This window comes from Myotis davidii, unplaced genomic scaffold (assembly GCF_000327345.1).
Source record: "Myotis davidii unplaced genomic scaffold, ASM32734v1 scaffold32, whole genome shotgun sequence".
In the NCBI taxonomy this organism is placed as follows: domain Eukaryota; kingdom Metazoa; phylum Chordata; class Mammalia; order Chiroptera; family Vespertilionidae; genus Myotis; species Myotis davidii.
The window spans coordinates 5,869,267-5,879,028 of NW_006286587.1; the positions used below are offsets into that span (position 1 = coordinate 5,869,267).

The 9,762-nt window shown below is 35.9% G+C and overlaps 1 protein-coding gene across 2 annotated transcripts in view; it reads left to right on the forward strand.

Annotated features, from left to right (window-relative positions):
• The first annotated feature begins 8,362 nt into the window (after positions 1 to 8,362).
• PLCB4 (phospholipase C beta 4) overlaps positions 8,363 to 9,762 on the forward strand; it is a 356,763-nt gene continuing 355,363 nt past the window's right edge. The window contains exon 1 of one of the 2 annotated variants that reach the window (XM_015560271.1): positions 8,363 to 8,425. The gene's annotated coding sequence lies outside the window, so the exon portion shown is untranslated. The remainder of the gene's footprint in view (positions 8,426 to 9,762) is intronic. The other variant, XM_015560270.1, reaches the window with a different exon arrangement.

Genomic DNA, 9,762 nt, shown 5'->3' on the forward strand with positions numbered 1-9,762 from the left:
ACCTTCAACTCCAATCCTTTGGTGGTATATCACCGGACTGTCCCGGCTGTCCAGGCAGCCGACTTGGGAGGAGACCTTTCAGGATCACTACAACCTCACTGTCCTCCATGGTGTCTATTTGATCTCCAGGAAAACTCACATTAGCACCTTTAAACTGAAGTGTAGCCCATTTCCACGTTTACTGAGGCTCAGTTGCCTTGCTCTACTATTGCAGGCAGCATCCAACAGGCTTGAGGGTTCCAACCTTGCACACGCCCCACTGAGCAGGTTATGAGGTTCTGCAGGAGACTAGCAGCTAGCCAGGGAATAGAATAACAGCCTCTCTGGTTACAGAGAGTTGCAAAGTATGAAGGGTTGTTTTAGGCAGTTGTTTTGAGCTGATAGGGAAGGAAAGGAAACCAGTCTTTTCTCCTGAGAATTCTCTTTGAAGAAGCGTCTTCTGCAATGCAAGTTCTGCTCATACATGGACTGCAGAGGTGACCTCTGGACGGGTTGGCCATGTGTAGCAAGTCCTGAGGTCATGTGAAAGGAACTCATCTCCTATTGTCTTTATCACTGAGACTTTAGCTGGAAAATCGAAACAATAACAGACTTCCCCTTCTATTTAAGAGAAACTTGCAATTATTGGCTCAATAGCACGATGCATAGTAAAGTGTTATACTTTCACCAACATTTATAACTTGTGAACTACCACACTGTAATCTCTCATCACAGTAACGAGAAATATTCAGTACAAAATACATGTTTAATGAATCAACTTATGGTGATTACATGATAGTGGTCTCTGGGGAAAGTAAGGATGACCAAATATAATAAGAGAATTGAGGTTTCTAATGTATAATACTCTTTACTTAATTTGGTTAGACAATTGGTCACTTAAATGAAAAAAAATGAAATGAAAGTTGGTCATGTTGGCAAAGGTGGATAAAACCCGAAACTGGGTTGATAAGTCATCTCTGGTGGAAATCTCTAAAGAGTGCATATCATATATAAATTTTATATATAATATGTGTATATATAAGTATATATGTATATGTGAATATGTTTATATGATATACATATACACACATACGTATACATTTATAGTCCTGATATAGCTGTCAGAGAAAGCAATCACATATGATGGAGTTACCTCAAACATCTTTTAAGAGTTGGCAAAGAATAAATAGCACAGATAAAGGAGGATGGTTTGGAACAAGAAACATGAACTCTTCCTAACTTTTGGAGCAGATACAAATGAATATAAAATGTATGTATCAGTTTACTGGTTAGTTTATTTTAAAGTAGAAAATAATCTTAAAACATTTAATGATTTTGTATTAGAATCAATAGGTGAGAGTATAAGAAGACATTTCAATGTTATAAATTTAATTTTGACTAAAGTTATTTATCAATAATTTTCAAAATATATTAACATGTATTATTTACTACACAATAGTGATTTATGTGAATAAAAAGGCGCTTATATCTCAGTAATGTCTAAGATTTAAAAAATAACTTTGGAGTTTATAAAAGTAATACATGATCATGCTAAAAATATTGGGGAATATCTGAAAAGCACAAAGAAAGCAGCAAAAGTACTGTTAGTCTAATCATAAATAGATAACATTACAGGCAAGAATGAAAAACACCAGATTGCTTTTTGTTTATTGTTACATTTATTTCTATGAGTTATAAAAAATTGTGTGTGTTTTTTTTTTCGTGGCAGAACTTCCTTTGATCTATATTTCATCAGCTCCCTTATTTTTCTGTTAAAGACTAAGGAGAATTCCCTTTCATGGCTAGCTTTTTTATGTAGGAAGCTGTACCAAGATTGTGTCCAGTATAATCAGAAATCTGCTAAATATAACTTTATTTGTAGAGTAGATTTTTGTGTAATTTTTTTGAGCCTTAGTCAGTTGTTAAGAATTACTTTAAAATGCAGAAAGAGAAATAAGGAAAGTGAGCTATTGGATAAGAAAAGAGGTATTTAAACACTTCAGCCTGTTTTTAGTTCTAGCCCTGGAACTGCCTATGGCAGATAATTTCATGTGGACCTCAGTATTTTATTTTCTCAATGGGACAGTGTCTGTCTAATTGAGGAGTCAAATGCAAGGAGGAATGTAAATGTTTTTGGCCTGTTTTGGGGGGCCTACTTTAAGTAAGGTAAGCATTCATGAAGGAGTCCTAAGGTTAGAAAGCTTGGAGCTTTGAGCCATAGATTTAAAAGGAAAAGTTTTGTATAGAGTTCTACTTTAAGTATTATCAGGTACTGTCTTTGTAAAACTATCTTTATTCTGTTTCTTTCATTTTGAAGCCATCTTTTAAAATCATTAACCTTAGGTGAAGAGCGAACACTTTGAAAAATAACTTTAGAGAAGAATAACTGTGAGTGTTATGATGTGATATAATTGAGAATACTATTTTTCTCCTATATAATGGGAAAGTATTGAAACGGGTTAGCTAAGAAAAATAAAAAAAGTACATGTTTATTTTTTAGAGATAATTCAGCCATATTATGGGAAAATACTTAATGTCTTTATACTAAATCATGATATTTTCCACCAAAGATCTATGTATGGGAAATTTAAAAATAAAAGATAACTAATAGAAAGAGAGAAAAAATGGAAACATGCTTTATCACATAGCTATCCCCAAATAAGTTTGGCTTCTAACACATTTTCAGTATTGTTTAAAATTCGACAAGTTAACCTGAAATGGCAGAGCAAAGAGGCTAATGTTTAGGCTAAAACCCTGAGGGTAACGTTTCCATCTTTGCAAGTGCATTAAAGACTGCACATATTGCATACAAATAATAGCCAAATGTTTCGGAGGTGGTGAATCTATTTCTTCTCCATGAGAATTTATGAAGTTGTTAAATTAGATTTCTTTGGAGTCATAGCTGTTTATTTCATTAAATTGTTTACTGGATAAATATTTTCACTAAGCTTTTCATCAACTTCAAAGAGGTATTATTTATTCAATAGAAAAGTGTGAGGATTCTATTGCAAAATGCATTTGTTTTTATTTCTCTTTGTAGGTCCTCCCTCCGCCCCCCCCCCTGCTTTTGATTCAAATGAGTCTATTATTTTAAATTGCTTCAGTAGATCTGCTATCTCCTATACATAGAAGCAGTGGGTTTTGTTTGTAAGCCCACCCATCCACCGGTTTCCAAGACAGACAACAGAGAGCAAAGCTACTCCACAGTGCCATCTACTCCATAAGCAAGGCATGAAAGCCCTAGGGCTTGTGTGTGTTATGCACAGGGAGGGGGCTATTAATTTCTGAGAGAAACTGGAACTATAAGCTCTTAAGTTTATTTTGTATCATTTCTAAGTCACACAAATACGTGGTAACTTTTAATTTTTTTTTACTTGCTGTAGGCATGTAGAATCTTTGCCATATTTTACAGCTGTAAGATGAGCTAGAGAAGGTCACTATTTGTATCATGTGAAATATCTGGTTTCTTACATGGCCAAACAGTAATTGTGCTTGATGTTACAGTGGACCCCGACTCTGCAGATACTTTTGCATCCATAATATGAAGGTTCTAGTGAGTGTTTTCCAGATAATGTACATGTACAACTTAAAAGCAATATTTGAGTAAAGACCAAAGTGATGAAGCAGCATGGTAAAGTAGAAAAGTGAGAGCTGACCTTCCTGGGTTTCAATGTTGTGCCTGCCTTTTACTAGGTATATGACCTTCGGTGAGGTCCTTAGCTCCCTCTGAACTTGTCCTCATCTGTAAGGGAGATTCTAGTTGTGAAGATTAATTAAATACTAGGTGTAAAGTGCCTAACACATCAGCTGGCTTATGATAGCCACTTCATTAGTGTAGGTCTTTTCTTTCTATAGACAGTTGACAATTAAATTAGTCATGGTGGGTCAGTTGAACAGTTCATACATCTCATGATATTTCCAGAAAGGATGCTTCCAGATTATTTTTTTTGAGGATTGAATACTTTTCATCAAGTCTCTTAGAAAAGTAATCTGTATGTTTTGCTCATGCATTCATTTATTCAGCATTTGTCAGTACTTGTTACATGCCAGCTTTCATCAGCTCTGGAAGTTTATATTCTATCAGGAGAGTTCATATACAAGAAATGACTGTATAATTATTTAAGAATTATTATTTTTTTAATTTTTGCTAGAGGTATGTTTTTGTTAATTTTTATTTTATTTTTTTAGGAAGAGAGAAAGGGAGAGAGAGAAACATGGGTGTGAGAGAGAAACACCTATTGGTTGCCTTACGTTATATGGATCAACTGGGTATTGAACCTCCAACCTTTTGGTGTATGGGACGACACTGCAGACAGCTGAGACACCCAGCCAGGGCAATGACTGTGGAGTTTTAAGTTCCACAGAAGGTGCATTGCCGAGGCCCTGTATTACCACAAAGTAGGTGCATCGGAAACATGACAGCCCTTAGAGGTATCAGTCTATTCTTGTTTTCTTAGAGATGTTTCATTTCTGATGTTTATTTTAGCCATACCTCTAAATATTTTCTTTGTGAGTCATACAGTTTTTGAAAACTCTTAAGTTAGAAGATTATTCATTTTTTAATCACTGTGGAATAGCTTTGTTCTCTTTTTTTGGTCATCATTTTCTTTTGTGTCCCTAACAGGAGAGTGTAGTGGTGGGATGATGAGTGGCTTGTTGTTTCTTACGGTTTTCCTGATAGCTGCTCTCCCTTAAGTGGTTGGCCTTTTCGTGTGAGGCATCCTCTTGACAAGTGCAAACTGTTGATGAAGTCAGTGATGATTACATAACTGTTATTGGACAGTTATGTGGAGCATCAGAGTTAGTGGAAATCGCAGTGGTTTCTGAGAACACAGCTAGGGAACAGGGCAGGGGGAGGGGGAGATAAATTATATCTGCTGTTTGTTAGAATATTTTTGGCTGTGAATTTATGGAAAGCAGCAGCCTAAACTCACAGAAGCTTGTCACTACTAACATGAAATGCAAGTTTAGTAATCTAAACATTTTGGGCAAGTGTAGCATCTCAGGGATGCCACCAAAGAACCAGGCTCCCTCTTCCTTCCCCTCTGTTGTTTATCTTCTGTCCTCATGGTTATGATATAACTCTGCACCTCCTAATAGCTATTCTCAGGAAAGAGGAAAGGGGATATGTTCATAGTATGAGAATAAACTATCTCAAGGATCTCTCTCTTGCATCACATGGCCATGCTAGCTGCAAGGGAGTCTGGAGAACTAACCATTTTAACCTGACATATTGCTACCCAGAAGAAAACCAAGACTATGAATATTAGACAAATAGTCATGATTGCTTATCTGGGGATTTTATTTTTATCATTTCTAGTAGCCTTAGATTTCATGATTTGGTAAGTAGTAGTTGCCACCTCATTCATTCATTTATTTGACAAATATTTATTAAATGCCTACTACCTTATAATATACCATTTTTCCAATTTAATAAAACTAAACTACAAAATATGGCTGAATGAATAAAAATTCATGGGTGAATATGGATGTTAGCTACTGAAAGCTTCTTTTAGCTCATGTAGTAAATTGCTCGAACTGTGATTTTCAAATTGAAAACAAGTGAATTTTGTTTAGCTGACCTCCATCATGCAACTTGTTCACCATTATTACCCACACATTCCCTTCTTTGACCCTTGATCTTTTTGCAGATAAATTTGGAAGCCTGCCTCATAAGGCCAAGTTGCTCTGGCTTTCCTATTATACTCTCTTTCCCAGGTTTTATGTGCTTATCCATTAAGTCAGACAAATGCCCTTTTCATAATTGGGTATTGTTTTTTTTCTTTTTATTAGAAAGGAAACAGATTGTTTTAGGTCAGGAAAACCAAAATAAGAAAACAGAAAACCATCAACTACATTTGTTTTTTGTAATCATCAAATCTCATGTTAGGATTCAGCAGTCTTGTGCATATTCTATTCAGAGGGAACCCAAGTTTGTTCTTGCCCCTGGTTCACTTCGAGGAAGGCTTGCACAGATTCACCAGGGTCTTTCCTTAAACCATGTTCAAGGTCAGATTTCCAGGAGTGGGTCAATCAGTCAAATTCCTAGGCTATGAGAATGATTTTACTTGGTGTGTGACTTTTCTTTGTTGTGAAAGCTGAGTTCAAGCCTCATGTGATCTCTTCTAGTCTCTTTCAAATTCTAGCCAGATTAGTGGTATCATCTATAAAGTGCCTATCTTTGGCTGTTTCACAGCAGAAAACTCAGGTAGCTCAAGGGGGTTGTAAATCTGATAGTTTTTACTTGTGACCCCAAATTTTGCACTAAGAAAGACTATTTTTTAATGGTCCCCTCGCAGACCTCTTGTTTAGAAAGTTTTTGCTCATGAAATAGATCACATTGATATTAATTATAGATTATCAATTTACCTGCTTATATTAATCAAAGGCATACTTAGCTATCTACAATATTCAACAAGCATGAGATAACCAATATTTCTGTGTTGATATCACTTAATTCAAAGCAAAGATACTTGACATAAAACAATGCTTTATTGCAGTTAAACATATACCTCTTATTTGGCTTGTGAAATACTGGAAGGAAGCTTCAAGGCCATCATTACTTCATTTATAAAACCATAACTGCTCGCTGTTCATTTTTCCTCATGTGGTACTTAATGATCATCTTTTAACTTTTTAGAAAATTGTAAATGTAACAAAAGTATAGTGAATATTACAGTGAGCCTTTATATATCCATCATTAAACCTTCAGATAGCATTACTAAGCCATCACATAGCCATCATTAAACTATAACAAAACCATGGGCACTTCGTTTCATCTGTTACCCATCAACAACCCCAACTGCATTGTTTTGAAGCAAACCCTAGCTTTATTATTTGTGGATGGCCCGTTTATGAACTGAAAATCTGCGAGCTTTAAGCTCTATTCCAGTTGCTATGCCATTGATTGTGATTTGGCTCCGTGTGTGACTGTTGACCCATGTTTCTATATCAGTCATCAGTCTCTCTTGCCTTTCTTTTGTTAGCAGAGTTGACCTGCCTCTGAAATTTCAGAAATAGAATAGACAGCTATTACTGACCCTAACTGTACTGTATTGGCGGTGAGAGCCCAAGCAATGCTGGCTAATAGCTCAAGTGAAGAAAAGCAGAAGAAAAAATGGCTCCAGATACTGGCTTGTTTGGGGGAGCCCATGTGGAGAATTGGTGTTGCTTCAAAAGAAAGAGGCTCTGGAGCTAAATGTAGCCAAGAAGGGTTGTACTCAACCTCGGCTATATGCAGGCATGGATGTGGGTGCAGGATTCACACTCCATTCAGTAAGGTGTTGGGAGAATATCTTACTTAGAGTTTACCAAGGGGTCTTTATTGTCTGAAAAGAAGGTGGTAACTGAAGCAACCACCAGCTAATCTAGGAGTCCCCTTTTGACGTGTGTGTGTCTACATTCCTTGAATTTATGCACTGGTAGTCATTTCAAGTCCTTGGAGCTTTTTTGGGTCAGAAATCTGGCCATTGTTTCTGAATCTACACATCATTATCTCCATTGGAAGTTAAATTAGTTTTCACATGAAACCTGGCATGCCAGGGTGAGAGTCAGGGTTATATTCTTGTGGACATTATTCCATTGGCCATTTTAATTAGATTTAATGGAAGTGATTTATAATAGTAGATGATTAACTTGTATAAAACTAAATCATTTATTTCCTTCTTTGGGCTTGAGTATAGAAAATTAAAATATTAGGACATTTTAATCTATACCAACACATAATTTTGAATAGAAAAATTGCATTTAGTGTTTGTGTATGACTAGCAGGTTTTATGTCAATTATTTATTGAAAATAATAAAGGTAAAATAAGATCAGATAGATTCTATTTTGATTTACTTTTCTTTATATATTTTTCTTGATCTAAAAGTATTAGCTAAGAAAAATAGAGCCCATATATGTGGCTTATTAGCTTGGACAATAAAACAAAATTCAACAGGAGACATCAGCTTATAATTCTGTTACCTACACAGTCTATTACAACCACTTCACTTCATTTTTCCACTGGGAAATAGAAATAGGAGTGGAGTTCTATACACTTATTTCTTCACTTATACATTTACTTCATGGAGTAAAACAAAACATTTGCATATCGTCATTGGAATAGATGTGAAGGAAATATTTCAATGCTAGTTTTGAAAAATTCCCTTTTACTTTTATACATTTCCATTTGCTTTTACCCATTTGCTCCTTAGAAATCAAATAATTGGAATAAAACTCTTCAAAATATATCATTTAGATAGAAATAAATATGTTAATTCTTACTTGAAAGTTTTCCATTGTTTAATATTGTGCATGAAACCATGACATGAGGAGATTTTGGCAGATCTTTAAAGTTTACCTTTGCGACTCTGTTATTAGTAGATAGCCTTTCTTCTTTTCCCCCACAGGAGACGACAGGCTCTCTGTGATCTGGAATCCTGAAATGTGATCTTCCTTAAAAAGGTAGGCGTATGTGCTTTTTAAAATTAATTTGTGACTTTCAAAAATTGAGTTATCTTGATTAAATTGCAGCTCAGACCTTTAATCTGGAAGCGAGTTTTACGCTGCTAATGCCTGCCATTGTGGTTGATTTAAAATCTCATATTCAGCTTCCTAAATTCAGCATTGGATTTGCCAGGCTTTTTAAAGAATGACTCTTGTGAGCAAGTGTTTGATGTCTACAGCAGTCTACATGTGATGTGTAATAAGTGGATGTCTCTCAGTAGCTGCCCTTGTTATTGAAATAGATTAATTTCAGCTTATCTTGATGAAATACGGTCCTCTTTTTTTCAGTGGGTTCATTCTAGGAAGACCACAGAGTTGGGAAGTAGAATATGGTCTGGCCAGTAAAAGTTGTCATATCTTCCTTTTTTTTTTTTTCCCCTGTGAGATTTGTTTTCATAGTGTGAATTGTGATTTGCTTGATACTTTATTAGCTGTAACAAAGTTATGAGCATTCTTCGGTTTATGGCATTTTTTGTAATCTATCTGGGCTCTTTAAGATGTTTCTAAATTTCATGGGAGCTCCGAGCCCAGCAGTTGTTTTATTTTCATCTAATAAAGTTTACTCTGAAAGGTGTGCTTGGGGATCTTTATTCTGATGACAGCATGGTGACCAGAGCAGGGCCTACACAGTGGGGGAAGTTCTGGGCACAAGTGCTACAGGATCTCCTCTGAGATTCTGTGATGTTCCAAGATCACAGAGGTCAAATGTGACCTTGTGTCACTAGCCTCCAATGTTTCCCTTTGGTCTCCTCTCAGATTGTAAGATTTGAGCTCTTAGACTATTTCTGGGCAGAGAATTTATGGTGTAGAAACATTTCTTCCCCATTTTATAATGTGATGGTAATGGGGTCTTTCTTTATTCTTCTGTCACAAAAACAAAAGTGACTGTTCATCTCCAGCTGTCAGTGACCTTGTCCAGCTCAAGGGCACATCCAGCCTAGGAATAGATCAGTTCTCCTCTCTGACACACCTCCCAAGCTAGCTACCCATATATTACTAATAAAACTTCACCTACCTCTTGATGGTAAAAAAGAATTAGACTAGATCATTGGGAATCTAGCATGAAGAACAAACGTGCTTTCTAATCTTTGGATTGGAAATAGAGGAGTTTAAGCTAAGGTGGAATATTTGGCCTACCTAAGATAAGTTGAAACACCAGTGTAAACTCAGCATTTGGACATTAGTACTATGAGAGTGTATTTGAAAATAGAGACATCAAACTGCTAATCTGTTTCAGAAATGGACTTGAAAAATCTGTTGTATGGGGATGGATGAATTACAGGGAAATGCCTGCA